This window comes from Emys orbicularis, chromosome 21 (assembly GCF_028017835.1).
Source record: "Emys orbicularis isolate rEmyOrb1 chromosome 21, rEmyOrb1.hap1, whole genome shotgun sequence".
NCBI lineage: Eukaryota > Metazoa > Chordata > Testudines > Emydidae > Emys > Emys orbicularis.
The window spans coordinates 5,375,301-5,392,905 of NC_088703.1; positions in this window are offsets into that span (position 1 = coordinate 5,375,301).

The window sequence follows — 17,605 nt, forward strand, 5'->3', positions numbered from 1 at the left end:
ACAGAGATAAAATCACCTCTCTGCTCCTGCTCCCCGTTTATACATCGGTGAGAGAGCAAAGGAGCGAGGGAGCCGCCTGCAGGAGTCTTGAACCCTGGATCAGGCGTCTACAGGAGCCAACTAGAGGCACTTGGCCCAGGGACAGGTTTGGGCCCTTAACCAGCCAATTCTTGATATAAGGGAGCCCCGATGGGGGAGCTGATTCTGGGACATCTGCAAGGGTGTCGGCACCAAGCAGGGCAACCGCAAGCCCAACCCCAGAGCGGGTCACCTCATAAAAAACAGATCAAAAGACGTCTAAGAGACCTGCCCTGGGGAGATGGAGGGGGCGGGGGGCTTTGAGTTTTACTTCTGACGTTAATTTCTCTGAATCAACCCAGACCCCGAGAAGTGGGTTGTGATGGGATGAGCCAAGTGAGGGGGCAAGTCTCTGCCAAAGGGCCTGGAAAAGGGAGAAGAAAGTGCAGGGCTGGGGCAACCCTGCCATGGGGGGGGGGGGCACGCAGGGTGGCAGCTAATCTGGTTACAACATCCCAGGATGGCATTAGCCCTTGTGGCCACAGAGTGGCAGTGGGAGCTCATGCTTAGCTGATTAGCCGCCTCCCTCCCCCACCAAATCTTTTTCAGAGTCGCTGCTTCCCAGGAGACGGTCCCGGCCTGTAAGTGCAGCCGACATTCTCTGTTCCTAGAGGTGCCCGTTTACGTGTGGTTGTATTAAAGCACATAGTGTTTGCTTGTGCCCAGCTTCCCCAGCGATCCAGATCGTCCTCTTCCTTATTTACCACTCCCCCAATTTCTGTGTCCTCTGCAAACCTGACCAGTGAGGATTTTATGTTTTCTTCCAGGTCACTGATAAAAATGTGAAATAGCGTCGGGCCAAGAACCGATCCCTGTGGGACCCCACTGGCAGAGCCATAGCAACAAAGAACGTGGCCCCCTCCGAATGGTGGCCCCCTCCGAACATATGTCCGGGCGGGGCCCCTTACAATGCAGAAACTGGAATGCGGTATTTATTTTGCCACTTTTAGGGGCCCCCTTCCTTGCGGGGCCCCCTCCGGTCGTAGGGTACGGAGGGCACTCGCTACGCCTCTGCCCACTGGAGACAGACCCGCTTGATGTTGATTTTCCGCGTACTGTTACATTCTGAGACCTGTCGGATAGCCAGTTTGTAATCTATTTAATGTTTGCCATGGTCACTTTAAATCGTTCTAGTTTTTAAATCAAAATACCGGGCGGTACCACATCAAACGCCTTACAGAAGTCTGAGTATATTACATCGAGGCTGTTACCTTTATCCACCAAACTTGTAATCTCATCAAAAAAAGATATCAAATTAGTTTGGCAGGAGCTATTTTCCATAAACCCAAGCTGATTGGCATTAATTACATCACCCTCCTTTAATTCTTGCGTAATCAAGTCCTGCCTCAGCTGCTCCATTATCTTGCTCAGGATCAATGTTTGTCAGGATGATAGACCTATAATTCCCCGGGTCATCCCATGTACACTTCGCACAACATTAGCTTTCTTCCAGTCTTCTGGAATTTCTCTGGTGCTCCAAGACTTATTGAAAATCACCATTAACGGTCCAGCGAACTCCTCAGGCAGCTCTTTTAAAGCTCTTCGATGCAAGTTATCTGGGCCTGTTTATTTTAAAATGTCCAACTTTAGTAGTTTCTGTTTAACATCCTGAAGAGATACTAATGGAATGGAAAGAGTGGTATCGTTGCCATATGATGAGACGATATCTGTTTTTCCCCAAATGAAGACATTTATTGAACACTTCTGCCTTTTCTGCATTATTATTGATAATTCTACCATTTCGATCTAGTAATGGACCAATACCATTGTCAGGATTCTTTTTGTTCCTAATGTATTAAAAAAACCTCCTTCTTATTGTCCTTAACTCTGCTGGCCATAGAGTTCGCCTTATGTCCCTTGGCTTCCCTTATCAATTTTCTACAATTTCAAACTTCTGATTTATATGCACTATTATCAACTTCCCTTTTATTCCATTTGTTATTTAAATTTATATTTTTTACAGCTGCCTTCACTTCCCCTCTAAACCAGGTTGGTTTTGTAACCATCACAGCCTTCTTCCTAGAGTGTGGCTTTTTGGCCATTTAGTAAGGTCTTCTGAAATTATTCCCAATTATCAAACACATTTTTCTGATTAAATTCTTCCTCCCAGCTGATTTGGCTCATGATTGTTTTCAGCTTTGTGAAACTGGCCCTATGAAAGCACCAAGTGTATATAATACTGATCTGGACTTTATTGTGCATGCATATTATAAATGCGATCAAGTCATGATAACTTGTACCTAAGTTAAGATTATTATTAGTTCTGGGGTCAGTTCCTCTTGATCAGTTCAGACAATAGTATGACAGAACACATCCCTGTATTCACACCCTACACACTATTGTAATAATCTTTGTGCAAAGTATGCCTTGTAAGGTATCATCTGAAAACCCATAATCTGCTGAACATTATTGTCCTGGTAAAATATGTGTGGCAATATTGTATGTGAAGTTATAAGATTCCCCTGTATGGTGCTATTAACATATGTTCCAAACCCCACAGCCCTGCCCAGACAGGTCATAGAATCATAGAAGATTAGGGTTGGAAGAGACCTCAGGAGGTCATCTAGTCCAATCCCCTGCTCAAAGCAGGACCAACACCAACTAAATCATCCCAGCCAGGGCTTTGTCAAGCTGGGCCTCTAAGGATGGAGATTCCATCACCTCCCTAGGGAACCCATTCCAGTGCTTCACCACCCCCATAGTGAAATAGTGTTTCCTAATATCCAAATTAGACCTCCCCCACGGCAACTTGAGACCATTGCTCCTTGTTCTGTCATCTGCCACCACTGAGAACAGCCGAGCTCCATCCTCTTTGGAATCCCCCATCAGGTAGTTGAAGGCTGCTATCAAATCCCCTCTCACTCTTCTCTTCTGCAGACTAAATAACCCCAGTTCCCTCAGCCTCTCCGCGTAAATCATGTGCCCCAGGCCCTTAATCATTTTCGTTGCCCTCTGCTGGACTCTCTCCAATTTGTCCACATCCCTTCTGTAGTGGGGGGACCAAAACTGGACGCAATACTCCAGGTGTGGCCTCACCAGTGCCGAATACAGGGGAATAATCACTTCCCTCAATCTGCTGGCAATGCTCCTAGTAATACAGCCCAATATGCCGTTGGCCTTCTTGGCAACGAGGGCACACTGCTGACTCATATCCAGCTTCTTGTTCACTGTAATCCCCAGGTCCTTTTCTGCAGAACTGCTGCTTAGCCAGTCGGTCCCCAGTCTGTAGCAGTGCATGGGATTCTTCTGTCCTAAGTGCAGGACTCTGCACTTGTCCTTGTTGAATCTCATCAGATTTCTTTTGGCCCAATCCTCCAATTTGTCTAGGTCACTCTGGACCCTATCCCTACCCTCCAGCGTATCTACCTCTCCCCCCAGCTTAGTGTCATCTGCGAACTTGCTGAGGGTGCAATCCATCCCATCATCCAGATCATTAATAAAGATGTTGAACAAAACCGGCCCCAGGACCGACCCCTGGGGCACTCTGCTTGATACAGGCTGCCAACTAGACATCGAGCGTTGATCACTACCTGTTGAGCCCGACGATCTAGCCAGCTTTCTATCCACTTTATAGTCCATTCATCCATCTCATACTTCTTTAACTTGCTGGCAAGAATACTGTGGGAGACCGTATCAAAAGCTTTGCTAAAGTCAAGATATATCACATCCACTGCTTTCCCCCTATCCACAGAACCAGTTATCTCATCATAGAAGGCAATCAGGTTGGTCAGGCATGACTTGCCCTTGGTGAATCCATGCTGACTGCTCCTGATCACCTTCCTCTCCTCCAAGTGCTTCAAAATGGATTCCTTGAGTACCTGCTCCATGATTTTGCCGGGGACTGAAGTGAGGCTGACCGGTCTGTAGTTCCCCGGATTCTTCTTCTTCCCTTTTTTAAAGATGGGCACTACTATATTTGCCTTTTTCCAATCGTCCAGGACCTCCCCTGATTGCCACAAATTTTCAAAGATAATGGCCAATGGCTCTGCAATCACATCAGCCAACTCCCTCAGCACCCTCGGATGCATTAGATCTGGACCCATGGACTTGTGCATGTCCAGCTTTTCTAAATAGTCCTTAACCTGTTCTTTCACCACTGAGGGCTGCTCACCTCCTCCCCATGCTGTGTTGCCCAGTGCAGGCATCTGGGATCTGAACTTGTCTGTGAAGACTGAGGCAAAAAAGCATTGAGTAAGGGTCCCACACTTTCCTTGGTCGCCTTCTTGTTGCTAACTTACCTGTAGAAACCCTTCTTGTTATCTTCACATCCCTTGCTAGCTGAAACTCCAATTGTGCCTTGGCCTTTCTGATTACACCCCTGCATGCTCCAGCAATATTTTTATACTCCTCCCTAGTCATCTGTCCACGTTTCCACTTCTTGTAAGCTTCCTTTTTGAGTTTAAGCTCACCGAAGATTTCACTGTTAAGCCAAGCTGGTCGCCTGCCATATTTGCTATTCTTTCTGCACATCAGGATGGTTTGTTCCTGCGCCCTCAATAAGGCTTCTTTAAAATACAGCCAGCTCTCCTGGACTCCTTTCCCCCTCATATTAGCCTCGCTGGGGATCCCGCCCATCAGTTCCCTAAGGGAGTCTAAGTCTGCTTTTCTGAAGTCCATGGTCCGTATTTTGCTGCTCTCCTTTCTTCCTTTTGTGAGGATCCTGAACTCAACCATCTCATGGTCACTGCTGCCCAGGTTGCCACCCACTTCTACTTCCCCTACCAATTCTTCCCTGTTTGTAAGCAGCAGGTCAAGAGGAGCACGGCCCCTAGTCGGTTCCTCCAGCACTTGTACCAGGAAGTTGTCCCCAACACTCTCCAAAAACTTCCTGGATTGTCTGTGCACTGCTGTATTGCTCTCCCAGCAGATGTCAGGGTGATTGAAGTCCAAGTCCCCCATGAGAACCAGGGCCTGTGATCTGGAAACTTCAGTTAGTTGTCCGAAGAAAGCCTCGTCTACCTCATCCTCTTGATCCGGTGGTCTATAGCACACGCCCACCACGACATCACCCTTGTTGCTCTCGCCTCTAAACTTAACCCAAAGACTCTCAACAGGGTTTTCTCCAGTTTCATACTGGAGCTCTGAGCAATCATACCACTCTCTTACACACAATGCAACTCCTCCACCTTTCCAGTGGCGTAGCCAGCTTCTAAGTGTAGGGGGAGCAAACATAAAAAAGGCGCCCCCTTTGGCCCCTCCTCTGGCCACGCCCCCTTTGGCCCCTCCTCTGGCCACGTCCCCATTGGCTCCTCCCATTTCCCCCCCAGATTAACCCCGGGGCCCGGCTCAGGACTCCTGCGGGCTTCCCGGGGGTGGGGATACCCCCATCCCCCCGCGGTCCCGAGAGAGTCTCTCCTGCCCAGCCCGCTCTGCAGGTGTCCCCCGCCGGGCTGCACCACCCGGTCCCACCCGCAGGGTCCCGTCCCCCCCGGCCCGGGCTCCAGGCTCCTGCACCGCACCAGGGCCCCCCGTCCAGACAGCGCAGCCTGCGCCCCTGCCCTGCGGGCCCAGCCCCGGGAAGCCCCTCACCCGGACCCCCCAGTGCAAGGCCCCGGACCCCCGCCGGGCCAGGCAGGAGCATTGTGCACGTGAGAAAACCAGGAGCATGGCTGTGGAGGATCCCGCGTGGGTGTGTGAGCCCAGCTCTGTGTGTGTGTGTGTGTGTCTGTGTGTGTGTCCCCCTGCTGGGGGGGATAGAGGGGGCTGAGCTCTGTCCCCGGCCGATCCCGGCCCCGCGCCGCGGGCGGATCCCGGATCCGGCTCGTGAGTCGCTGGCCGAGCCTCACTCCATGGCGCTGCTGGGCCAGGCCGGGCCGGGCCCTGACCCTCCCGTCACTGTCCAGGGTAAACGCCAGCCCGGATCCACAAGCTTGCCCCACTCCCGGCGCTCGGTGCGCTCCACGCGGGGCTCACCACCCAGGCGGCCTTAAAGGCGCAGGGGCCCTTTCGCCTCCCCCGGCCCGCCGCGATGGGATGCGGGGGCCGCGGAATATTTCACTGGGCCGCGAGCCGCTGCTGGGAGATGCTGCTGCTGCCACATTAGCAAGGGGCGGGGAGCGCTTGGCCGCCGAGCCCTGAGCCGCTGCAGGAGGTGGCTGCGGCGATGTTGGGGCCGTGCTGAGCGTGGAGCGCGATGGCCGAGGAGCCAGCCCCCTCGCTCCTCCGGCCGCGCCCGCCGCCCCGCCCCCCCGCAGCTCCTCCGGCCGTGCTGCCCCCAGCGCCGGCCTGGCAGGCGCCGCATTTGGAAAATGTGCTGAGCGGAAGCGGCTGCTTCCCCTGCACCCGGCTAGCTACGCTACTGCACCTTTCCTCCCGTACGTGTCCTTCCTGAACAGTTTATACCCATCCATGACAGTGCGCCAGTCACGTGAACTGCGCTACCAAGTTTCTGTTATTCCAATCACATCATAGTTCCTTGATTGTGCCAGGACTTCCTGCTTGTTTCCCAGGCTTCTTGTCAGGTCCTAAACAAAGGAATGTGTGCTCTGCTTAATTAGCATTTAAGCAGTAAACAGAGTCATCAAGCAGGGAGGGAATCGAAGGAAGCTCAAACAGGTGAGAAAAAGCCGGCAGGGAACCTCCTTCCACATAGACTCTTTGTCTCCTAGTGCCCTGCTGGAAATGTTTTTCAAGAGGGGCTCTGAAATGTTAAAAAAGGGACAAACAGCTCCAGGGACCCCTCTCTCTCTCCTTGTCCAGTGCATTCACTGCACCTGAAGAAGACAAAGGAAGCATTCGTTGGACTCTGAGCGAGGGGTCCTGACCTATGGAGTCTGGACAGTAAGACGTCTGAAAGCATGTGGTGAGAAACTTTCCTTGATTCTGATACAGTTTAAGTTAGGCACTTTTAATCTTTATTTTTCTTGTAACCATTTCTGATTTTTTTTTTGCCTCGTTACTTGTACTCACTTGTATAATCAATCTCTTTGTAGTTAATCAACTTGTTTGATCTAATCCTGTGTGTTCACATTGAAACATCTGGATAAGTATTTGAGATAAACGGGTATATTCCTTTTAAGGAATAATGGATTTCAAATATTTTGTACGGTCCAGGAGAGGGCTGGGCAGTGCAGGACACACGTTTCTGGGAGGGAATCTGAGACTGGGGGTGCGTTGGGGTCACCCTGCAGTATAACCCAGGCTGGTGAGAGCCAGCATACGGCTGGCAGGCTGCAATTCCACACAGACCCTCCGGGTGGGGCTTGCATGCTGGACGGCTGTTTGTGAGCCGCCCAGGTGGGAGCTCCTTGAGTTAGGAAATTGCCATCTCTAACATTTAGAAATTCCAAGGGGGGGTTAGTATGGGCAGCAGGTAGGGTGACCAGATGTCCTGATTTTATAGGGACAGTCTCGATATTTGGGCCTTTTTCTTATATAGGTTCCTATTACCCCCCCACACACACAACCTCTGTCCTGATTTTTCACACTTGCTGTCTGCTCAGCCTAGCAGCAGGAGACCTCCGGCATGTGTCACTCAGATTGAAGTCCCCTGTGATCACACAGATTCCCTCCCCCCCCCTGACGGTAGAGTGAGGCGCATAAGGAGCCGGTCATCCGGTCTCCTAGCGTGCTGTAGTGGTCTGTAGCAGACACCAACTAATACCCCATCTTGTGCTTTCTCTGTTAGGACATTGAGCATTCAACAGCATTGTCTTCCGAGTTACCAGTGGCTCGGAAACAGGGAAGGCCATTTTTGACAGTGTCCCTCCCCTGTGCCCTCTTGATCCTTCCTAAATGGGCTTGATCCTTCCTTGTTACTAGTTTAACCCCCTCCGCACTATTCTAGCCAGCCTGTCCCCAAGGAGATTGGTCCTGCTTCTGCTAGCGCAACTATCCAGCCCCCTCTCCCCATAGAACCAACGTTCCACAAAACCCAAACCCTCCATCCTACCCCACTCCCTTAGCCCGCGGCTCCCTTCCAGAATCTTCTGCCGTCTCTCTTCCTTTGCTTGAAGGACCGGAAGTTTCTCAGAGAGGATCGCTGGGACATTCTCCTTCAGCACACTTCCGAGTTCCCGGAAGTCGCCCACTCTCTGTGAGAGATCCCGTGATGCAGCCGATATGACCCAGCACCAAGGGATCCTGGCCCATCAACTTCAGAGCCTATCCAATCTTAGAGCGACGTCTCGTGTCTCCGCTCCGGGCGGGCAGCACGCTCCCCTGTTGTCAGCCTGTCCCTTGCAGAATGTTCTTCTGAGTGCAGAATCTCCAACGAGGGCCGTCCGACTACCTTGGACGGTTGGAGAACTCTTGGAAGGTGAGCTTGATTGTCTTACAGGTTGGGCCGAGCTGCCATCCACACATGTGTCCCGTACCTCTCTCCGTTCCCTTGGCCCTGCTGGATCTTGAGAGGACTCGTCCATAGTTTCCATGTTGAGGACTTGGTATCGATTTTGAAACTTCTAGCTCTATGGAATTCCGCCTGGTCCTCTTCTCTGCCCATCCTCATCTATATTCAGCCATGTCGGATGGCACTGTGATCTCCTGCCTCTGGGGGGTTACAAGTTCCCAGGCCTCTTTGGTGACTCCCTCTCTCTCCAATTCCTTGGTGGTTCTTCCTTGAACCTGGGGCACTGGTATTGCCTGAGCCTGGCTGTCTAGGAACTCCCCAGCTTCTCGCATTCACAGTAGCGTCTCAACTTGCCTCTCCAATCCAAGAATCTCTGCCTCCAGCACAGCCACCCGCTTGCATTTCCTGAAGAGGAAAGAGATTTCCTGGGCATGGAGGAGAGAGAACATGGTACATCTGCTGCAGGTCCCCACCATTGTTCCATTGCTGGTCATCTTGATATCACACATAGTGCTGCCCCTAGAAGAAAAAGCTCCCAGCCTCCTGTTCCCAACTCCCTCCAAAACTCCCATTAGCCACCTCTGTGTGTGGCCCGCTGCTGTCTAGAACACTCCCCGCAAGTTTGGATGCGGCATTCAAACGTTCTCGCATTGCCATTGAGTTGCTTTTAAGGCCTTTGCAAGCTCATTATGGGGCTCAACAGAGGGGTGTTTGGGTGATGGTGCGAGCAGAGGCTATAAGGGAGTCAACTAGCTGATCCAGTGGCCCCTTCTGGCCCTAAAATCTATGTACCAATGAAGCTGGGCCAACTTAACACATTTTCAGTCTTACCAACCCAATGAGGTCAAAAACCATGACTCGCATCCCCTCCAAACCTTGAGGTTGGCTTAAAAATCATGAGGGTTTCCTAACTCGGTCTTCTCGTAAAGCCCCAGCTCTTGGAGTCACGGGATTACCCGAAAATCTCAATTTTCATTTTTAAAAAATTGAGTATCTAGCCGATTGGGCCCCTTACTCCGTCATGGCTCATCAGTCCCAATCAGTCATGGTGGAAGAAGGATTCAGAATCTTAGGGAGCAACTTCTAACCCCTCCTCCCCAACACATCCCTCCCAACACTTCCAGTGGCTTAAGCGGGGCACTCCTCCAAGGCTCTCCGCCCCCCTCTCCCAGCCAGCTCCCCCGTGCGGGCCCTGACCGCAACTCCCCAGCCAGCGCCTGGGCACTGGTGCTGGAGCCAGCCCCACTGCAGTGGGCAGGAGGGGAAGTGCTGGCTGCCCCCTGCCTGCTCACTTTTGGCCTTGCTGTCCCCCGGGTGGGGGTGCCGGGGCCAAACCTGAGCAGCCATACATCCCCCCTCCGCCAGCAGTCCTAATTGCAATGTCCGGAGTGGGGAGCCAAGCCCAGTCAGCCCCAAGGAGTTCTGGGGGGTCAAAGAGGGACGGTGCCGTGAAACGCGGGATTCGTGGGACGTCTACACTGCAAAACGGGGGTGTTCTAAACTCCTCTTAGCAGCGGGAGCCTATAGGGCAGGTGCGGGTGGAACTCAAGCCTGCCCCCCCCCCCGTGTCCGACCCCACATTAAGTACACCCCTTTCTTTGCAAGGTGGCCCCCCCCCCAACCAGCACGCGCCGTGTTTGCAGGAAGGGGACAGACAGAACCAGATGCAATCGAGGGCTCAATCCCAGGGGTTAAAGAGAAGCCGGCAGGAGCTGAGCAGTGGGCTGGGTTGGTGGGGATCCTGGCTCAGCACCCCAGAGATGGGGGGGGGGCGTTTCTGGCTGGGGAGCCCCTCCCTGCAGCACCGGGACAGCCCCTCTCTGGAAAACTCTGTAGTCAGGGTTGGCTCCCGACAGCTGGCCTCTGTCCAGCCCTGACGGCTTGTGGGGGCCTGGGCCCAGCGCGAAGGGAAGGGAGGTGGCAGTGCACCCGGTGTGTGGGTATGTGGGGGCACAATGGCTCGTAGCCACAACAAAAAATGATGGAGGGAAATGAAGCCGGCCTGGGGAGGGGCTGGGGTGGGCAGGCTGGAGGGATCAGCTGTGAGGCTGCTGAGAGACAGGGCGAGGGGGGGCAGGAGGCAGCGGCAGGCACGGGGGTGCCAGGGGGCAGGGCAGGAGTGTCAGCAGCAGGGGATGCACCAAGTGGGCTACGGGGAGGGAGGGGAGGTTGGGGGGGGCAGGGACAGGGGTAGGAGGGGGGGGCAGGGATCAGAAGGATTGAGGAGGGGCAGGTGGCTATGGGGGTAGGGATAGGGAAAGGAGGAGATGGGATGGATTGGGGGGGCAGGCCGGGGGATTACAGGGGAGCAGAGATGGAGGTAGGAGGGAGGGAGGGGGAAGGGCAGGGATGGTGGGAAAGGATGGGAAGGATTGGTGAGGAGCAGGGGCTCTGGGAGGGGGAGGGTGAAGGGGGGTCTATAGGGGCAGAGATGGGGAGGGGTTAGGAGGCTATGCGGGGCAGGGATGGGGATAGGGTTGGAGGCTTTGGGGGAAGGGATAAGGGAGGGGTTGGGGGCTCTGGGATCAGGGATGGGGTTAGGGGGCTCTGGGGGCAGGGATGAGGAAGGGGGAGGTGTTGGGGGCTCTGGGGGCAGGGATGGGGATAGGGAGGGGTTGGGGGGCTCTGGGGGCAGGGATAGGGGAAGGGGGAGGGGATTATGAGGGCAATGAGGGGCAGGGCTCAGCCCTTGTCTACACACAAGCGTATCCGGCTTCAGCCCCTGCAGTCAGATGGGTGCTGTCGCCAGTGCGGGCGCAGGAAGGTGGGATCCAGGCGCTGGCCCGGGGGAGCTGTCTGTCCCTGTCCCCACATGGGGGAACCGCTCCCTGTACTGCCCCCGGGTACCCCTGTGTCCCTGCACCCACAAGCTGCACACGCTCTGCGTGCAACACACTCTGCCCACCAACCTGACACTATACAACACACACACTGCACACACTGTGTACACAACACACAGCATGCACTATATACAGTAACTCACAATATGCACACATGCTGCGTGCAGTCCACACACACACAAAATACACACATGCAGTGTGCAATACAATATACGCACAATGCACACACTGTGTGCAGTACACAGACACAATACACATGCCGTGTGCAATGCACACACACAATCCACACTATATACGAATCAAGACACCATACAGAACATACTCTATACAAAGCACAATGCATACACTATATAAACAACACAACACCCACTGTTCACAGCACACACAATACACAGTAACTCACAATATACACAATTCACACTGTACACAATACACACATGCTGTGTGCAATACACACACACACACACAGTACACACATAAATTGTTCTTGGTAAGTGCACAAAACACAAACCACACACTGACCACAATACCCACAAACAACACACTAGGTAGAAACAGAGCTATAAACAGCATTACTGTGTGTTACTCCTGGGGGAATTCTGCGCCACTGCGCAATGCAGAATTTTGCAGAAATTAACATTGTATGCACAGAATTTCCTTTCCCCCACAGAAATAGGCTGCAGTGCTGCTAGCCGCCACTAGGAGTCACTGCACCCAGCAGAGCCCAGCTCACACATAGAAGAAGAGGGAGCTAGAGGGTTTCTGGCAGCTGCAGTTCCCAGCACGCCCTGAGGGAAAGAGAGGGAGGCAGGCAGGGAACTCCATGCAAGCCTGGGACGGAGCATTAGGCTGTTTCTCCCTCTGGATCCCTGAGCTGGGGGGGGGGCGCGAGTGACTGGGCAAAGGGGGTCCCTGCATCTGGTCTCTGGGGGGGTGCAGGTATCTGGGCTGGGGTAGCCCCATGGCTGGGCTCTGGGAGGGAGGGGGTTTGGGTGTATTGGCTGGGGAGGGCCCCTGCAGGTGGGCTCCGGGGGGAGGGCTTGTGAGTGTCTGGCCCCCCCCAGCGGGCCTCTGGGGAGGGTAAGGGGGCAGAGAAACAGGAATTGGTTTGTCGTATGGGGTTTCTTTAACTCTCTACTCCTGGGTGAATTTTTGTGTCTCTGTATTGTTACAGACATACTTGCTGACAGGTATTTTGAAATAAATTACCAACATAATTGAAAGTGGCATGATGATATAGTGTTATTTTGACAAAATTTTCAGAATTTTAAATTACCGTGCGCAGAATTTTCAATTTGTTTGCGCAGAATTTTTAATTTTTTGGCGCAGAGTGCCCCCAGTAGTAAGTGTGTGTACATATAACTGGCGTATTTGTGTGTCTGGGTAAATTGTGTGTACATTGTGTATATTTCGAAGGCCCGTAAAGAGTATGCGCGTGTGCATCCCTGCGCCCTACACAAATGTGTACACACAGGGACGTACGTACAAGGAGCGAGCAACTATATCTATTTGTGTATGTGACACACAAGCCGTATAATCTCCCCGCGCTGTCCACACTCTGCTGTAAACAGCAACACACTAAAAGCACTAGCATGGGACTAAGAGGACGTTATTTCAAAGGTACCTTAAAGGCCTGTTATCTGGTGCCGTCAAGCCCCAGTTCGGTGCCCCCTTAAACAGCAAGGGCCAGCCTTGTAAATATACAGCAGCTAAAGAATTGCCGCGAGTTGCTTTTACAGGTCAAACGGAGCAACCACATGAAAACAGAAACAAGTTTCCCTCGGAGAGAGAACGCCCCACGAGAGTAGCTTAGAACGCACCCTTCTGAACATCAGTAGAGCTTGGTCACTTATCATGTGGGTCTGAAAAATCAGTCCGCTTTATCTTGAGCGACCAGTTTGCATTTCTTCTGTGTTGCTTTCTGTATAAGAGCTAAGTATGCGTCTTCCTTATTGTTATTACCAAAGGGAAAGACAGTGCAAAATTAATCCTGAATTTCTTTCCAACAATCTACCCGTTTCTTTCTTCCTTTCTGTGTATTCTTCCCCCCCAAATGATCTGATCTTGTTGCCCACCAAAATCGAACTTTCAAATCATCCGCGCCAAACAAACCATTCCCAGGTCTTGTTTCCCGTGTACGCTTTTTGATGCCGAAGGTATTTCCTTCTCAATTAAAAAAATCTCGAAAAAGCGAGAACTTCAGAATTTCTCTCTGCTTTCAGCCTGCTTCTTGGGTGGCAGGTTTGGCTTTGTTTCTGTTTTAGTTTCCTCTCCGAAAAAAGACAGTGTCATTCTACAAAAACTGTGAGTTTCAAAAAATGACACGTCAGAGATTTTAAAAGGACCCGATATTTTACTTTTAAATGCAATTTGCAACGCAAGCGCCTTACTGATATGAAACCATTTTACAGTGCTCCATCATGTCGGTTTGTTATTAAGTCAACATACCCATTAATAGCAGGATAGGGTTGTAAATAGAGTGAAATTCGGGCCCCACTAAAATCAATGGCAAAATGCCAATAACTTCATATGGGCAAAGATTTCCCTAAAATATAAAAACCGTTTGTTTGGGGCTGGGATCAATCCTGCTTTATTGAAATCAATTGCAGCTGTCATCACGGGCTGTAGTGTTTGACTCTGACCTTAGTGCAGCTAATAAAGTCCGGGAATTGAAACGAATCCCTAGAAATAACTGGTGATTTGTGTATTTTTCAGTGCCATAACAGTCCTGTTTGTTTGTAAAGCGACTTGTAATATGAGCGGAGCTGGGTAGTAGATGGAAACTTTTTTATGATTATTATTTAAAAGCCTCCTTCACCCAGTTCAAAAAATCTCACGTGGAAAGTCAGATCTCGAATGAAAGGGAATTATTTTCAAATGGTCAAAAATCAGCAATTATCCATATCGAAAGGCACACGGGCCTCACTTCGCGGGGCAGGGGGAAGGAACGGTTTGATTTGATTTCCTTTTGAAGCATATTCATCCCAGAAACGCCCTGCCCCTGACCCTCCGATCGTCGGACAATTCAATCCAATCGCACAGCGATTTCTGATGCCGAAGTTCTATTTCGCAGCCACGTCTCAAATCCATACGAGATCTGAGTCAAATTACGGCCAATTAATTATTCATTCTGTTTTAAGCAGAGTGGATTGTTGAACCAATCTCTCCCATGTGACCTAGCCAGAAAAGTCTGCTAGAAGGGGGAATATATTTAATATTTGACATGGATCAGAAGGGGAAAGTCAGCTCTGTTTTTTCTGATCGCGACTCCGTTCCTTGGGTCGGGCTGAGATTTCGCCGTAGGCCAACGGTGCTGATTTACATAGATGGCACCTGATTCCCCAGATGGTGTAAATCCAGAGGAACTCCATTGGAATCAGTGGGGCCGATTCGCCTCTCGGTGCAAATGAGGTGTAAACCTATTGCACCGAGCAAGCTCCGGATCCACCCCAGCAGTCACCAGTCAGGCCGGTGCCAGCGATGTGAGAATCAGGCCCATTCTGCTGGTGAGGATGGTTCAGGGGACAAGAGATGGGGGGCAGGGCTAGTATAATCTGCCGGGCGCGATTGGCTCAGCGGCAAGCCAGCAAGCCCCCGGTTGGCCGGGCAGAGAGGGAGCCCGGGGTTATAATGACCAAGCGTCAAGGGAAAGTCTCTGGCTGAAGGCTGGGCTGGCTGGATGGGCCCCTTGGCCACGGGGTGCTGCCGGGGACCCAGGAAGCCATCCCGCGGTGATGGAAGGGTTAACCGGAGCCAGCTTCACCCTGAAGTCTTCCTTCAGCATCACAAGCCTCCTCCAAGACGTGGCGCTGAGTGACAGGCCAGGGCAGCCTCCCGGAGGGGCCGCCGAGACGGATCCTGCCGTGGCCAGCAGCCATGGGGGAGCCGGGGAAGACGGGAGCGCAGCAGCAGAAGGAGGCGAGCCGGAGAAGGGAAGGGGGGAGGCGCCGGGGAAGCGGCACGACAAGCCCCCCTTCAGCTACAACGCCCTGATCATGATGGCCATCCGGCAGAGCCCCGGCCGGCGGCTGACCCTCAACGGCATCTATGAGTTCATCATGCGCAACTTCCCCTACTACCGGGAGAACCGGCAGGGCTGGCAGAACTCCATCCGCCACAACCTGAGCCTCAACAAGTGCTTCGTCAAGGTGCCGCGGCACTACGACGACCCGGGCAAGGGTAGCTACTGGACGCTCCACCCGTCCAGCGAGGACGTCTTCATCGGCGGCACCACAGGCAAGCTGCGGAGGAGGGCGCCCGCCGGGCGGGCCAAGGTGGCCTTTCGCCGAGGGGCCGGGGTGGCCTTCGCCGGCTCGCTCTACTGGCCCCTGCCTCCCTTCCTGGCCCTGCCCCAGCAGCCCGCCCCGACCGCCGGCTACGCTTCCTACCCCGGCTCCTACTCCTCGGCCTTCTGCCCCGGGGCAGACGGGCTCTTTGGGGGAGGGGACGTCCCATACGGGGGACATCGCCAGCAGGTCGCCGTGGCCTCCTCCATGTCCTGTGGCTTCTCTGCACCCAGCACCCTCAACTCCTTCAATCTCCTGGCGGGACAGGCCAGCTACATCTTGGCCCAGAGACCGCAGCCTGCCCCAGCCGGGGCCTCTCTGTTCCCAGGCTACTTGGCCTCTCTGAATCAGGGCTCTCCCTTTAACCCGGCTCTGCCCTGAACGCGCCCGCCCTCTGCTAGATCCAAGCCCGCGCAGGAGGCATTTGGCCCTGGTTTGCGTTTAGAGCACCCAACGGCGTCCGGCCACCAAAGGTCAGTTCTGGTGGATTCGTTTCTATCCCGTGCTGGGTCAATTTCCACCTGCTCTCCTGGGCACTTAGGAACCGTCTGAGACAACAGTGCAAAACAGGGACAGATCTTCCGTTGGTGCGACTCCCGTCGTGAGCTGATTTCCACCAGCTGGAGATCTGGCCCCTAGATCCTCCTACTGCTTGCTAATATTTTGAATGACCCGAGCCACCTCCGTGTAAATCACCAGTGACTTCAACAGAGCAATGCTGATCTACACCAGCTGAGGATCAGGGGTAAAATTGTCAAAAGCCCCTAAAGCACTTCGGAGCCGTTGGAAAATTCTCCCCCAGCTCCTGATTTTCCCCCTGGTCTTGTTGCTAGGAATGTTTTTAATCAGCAGCAGTTGGCTAAGTTTTGCATGTTCCTTCCTGACTCTTGTAGCGGTTCAGTTGTTTTCATTTCTATATTACGCTTTGAATTTTCCAAAAAAACCCGCCAGACTGCCTCGGGGCCAGAATCCTGAACCTGGTGCGGATCAGACTTCAGTGAAGCAACGCCAGTTTACACAAGGTGGGCATCTGGCCTGGTATCATCTTGTCTCTTTCATATCTAAGGACTGCAGAAATAATTGCCCGTGATATTGTTTAAAGGGGATACAATTCTTTGCATTATTGGATTGTGTTTTAAGAGGAAATCCTGAGGTTGGGGGGGGGGTTGCAGCGGGGGATATGCATGCACTTTTTTTAGGACCCTTTTGGTAAAAGTATTTATTTAAAAGTGTTCAGTATTAAAGAGAAAACCACAGAAAGCCCCAGTCTTGCAGACACTTAACACACATGAGAAAGTCTACGTGTGTCCCATGGATCTCAGTGAAATCGAGTTACCCCTGCAGGACTAGAAAAGTCGATTTTGCTTCATTCTGCCTTTCTCAAGGGGAGTTTGGACAGAATAAGACTTTCAGGGTCACTCGCCTAAATTATTACTATTTATGAACAATCACATTAGTATTTATTATTCATATTATTTAATGATCACCTGAATTATTATTACATATTAATGATCAGCCTTATTTCTATCTGGTGTCATGGTTGTTTAAAGACATCACATCTATGCAGACTATCTAGCTAATAAAACCAGATTCTCATCTCGTTGGTGCTAATGTGACTCCACTGTCTGCCCACACAGGTAGTCCTGATTTGTGAGTAACCAGGGAATCAGTCCCACTGCTTTTACATATCCCGACTATTCTTCGGTGAAGGGATTGATCCAGTATTAAAAGCAGTGGTCGGTCTGCGGCTGATAGCAGAATCAAGTCCTAGATGAGCATTCTTCTTTGGAGAAACAACCACGTTTCGGGGGGGGGAATCTTAGTGACAAGGGATCGGAAGCTTTGCAAAATGAACAGGGCAGGCTAGTTTTGAACCAGTTGGCGGTTGAGGTTTTTGGGGTTTATTTGTAATCGTTAAAGAATATCAAATTGATCTGCAAACAAAGAAGGCAAAGCAACGGAGCAAAATGTCATGAGAATCTCAATAGAACCAAATAGCTAATGTGATTCCCAGGATGTGGTATCCCAGCTGTAAAAAGAATTCACTTTAAACAACAAGATTTTTTTTTTACTCAAACACATTTTTTTCCAACTTTCAGGAAACGTGTTTA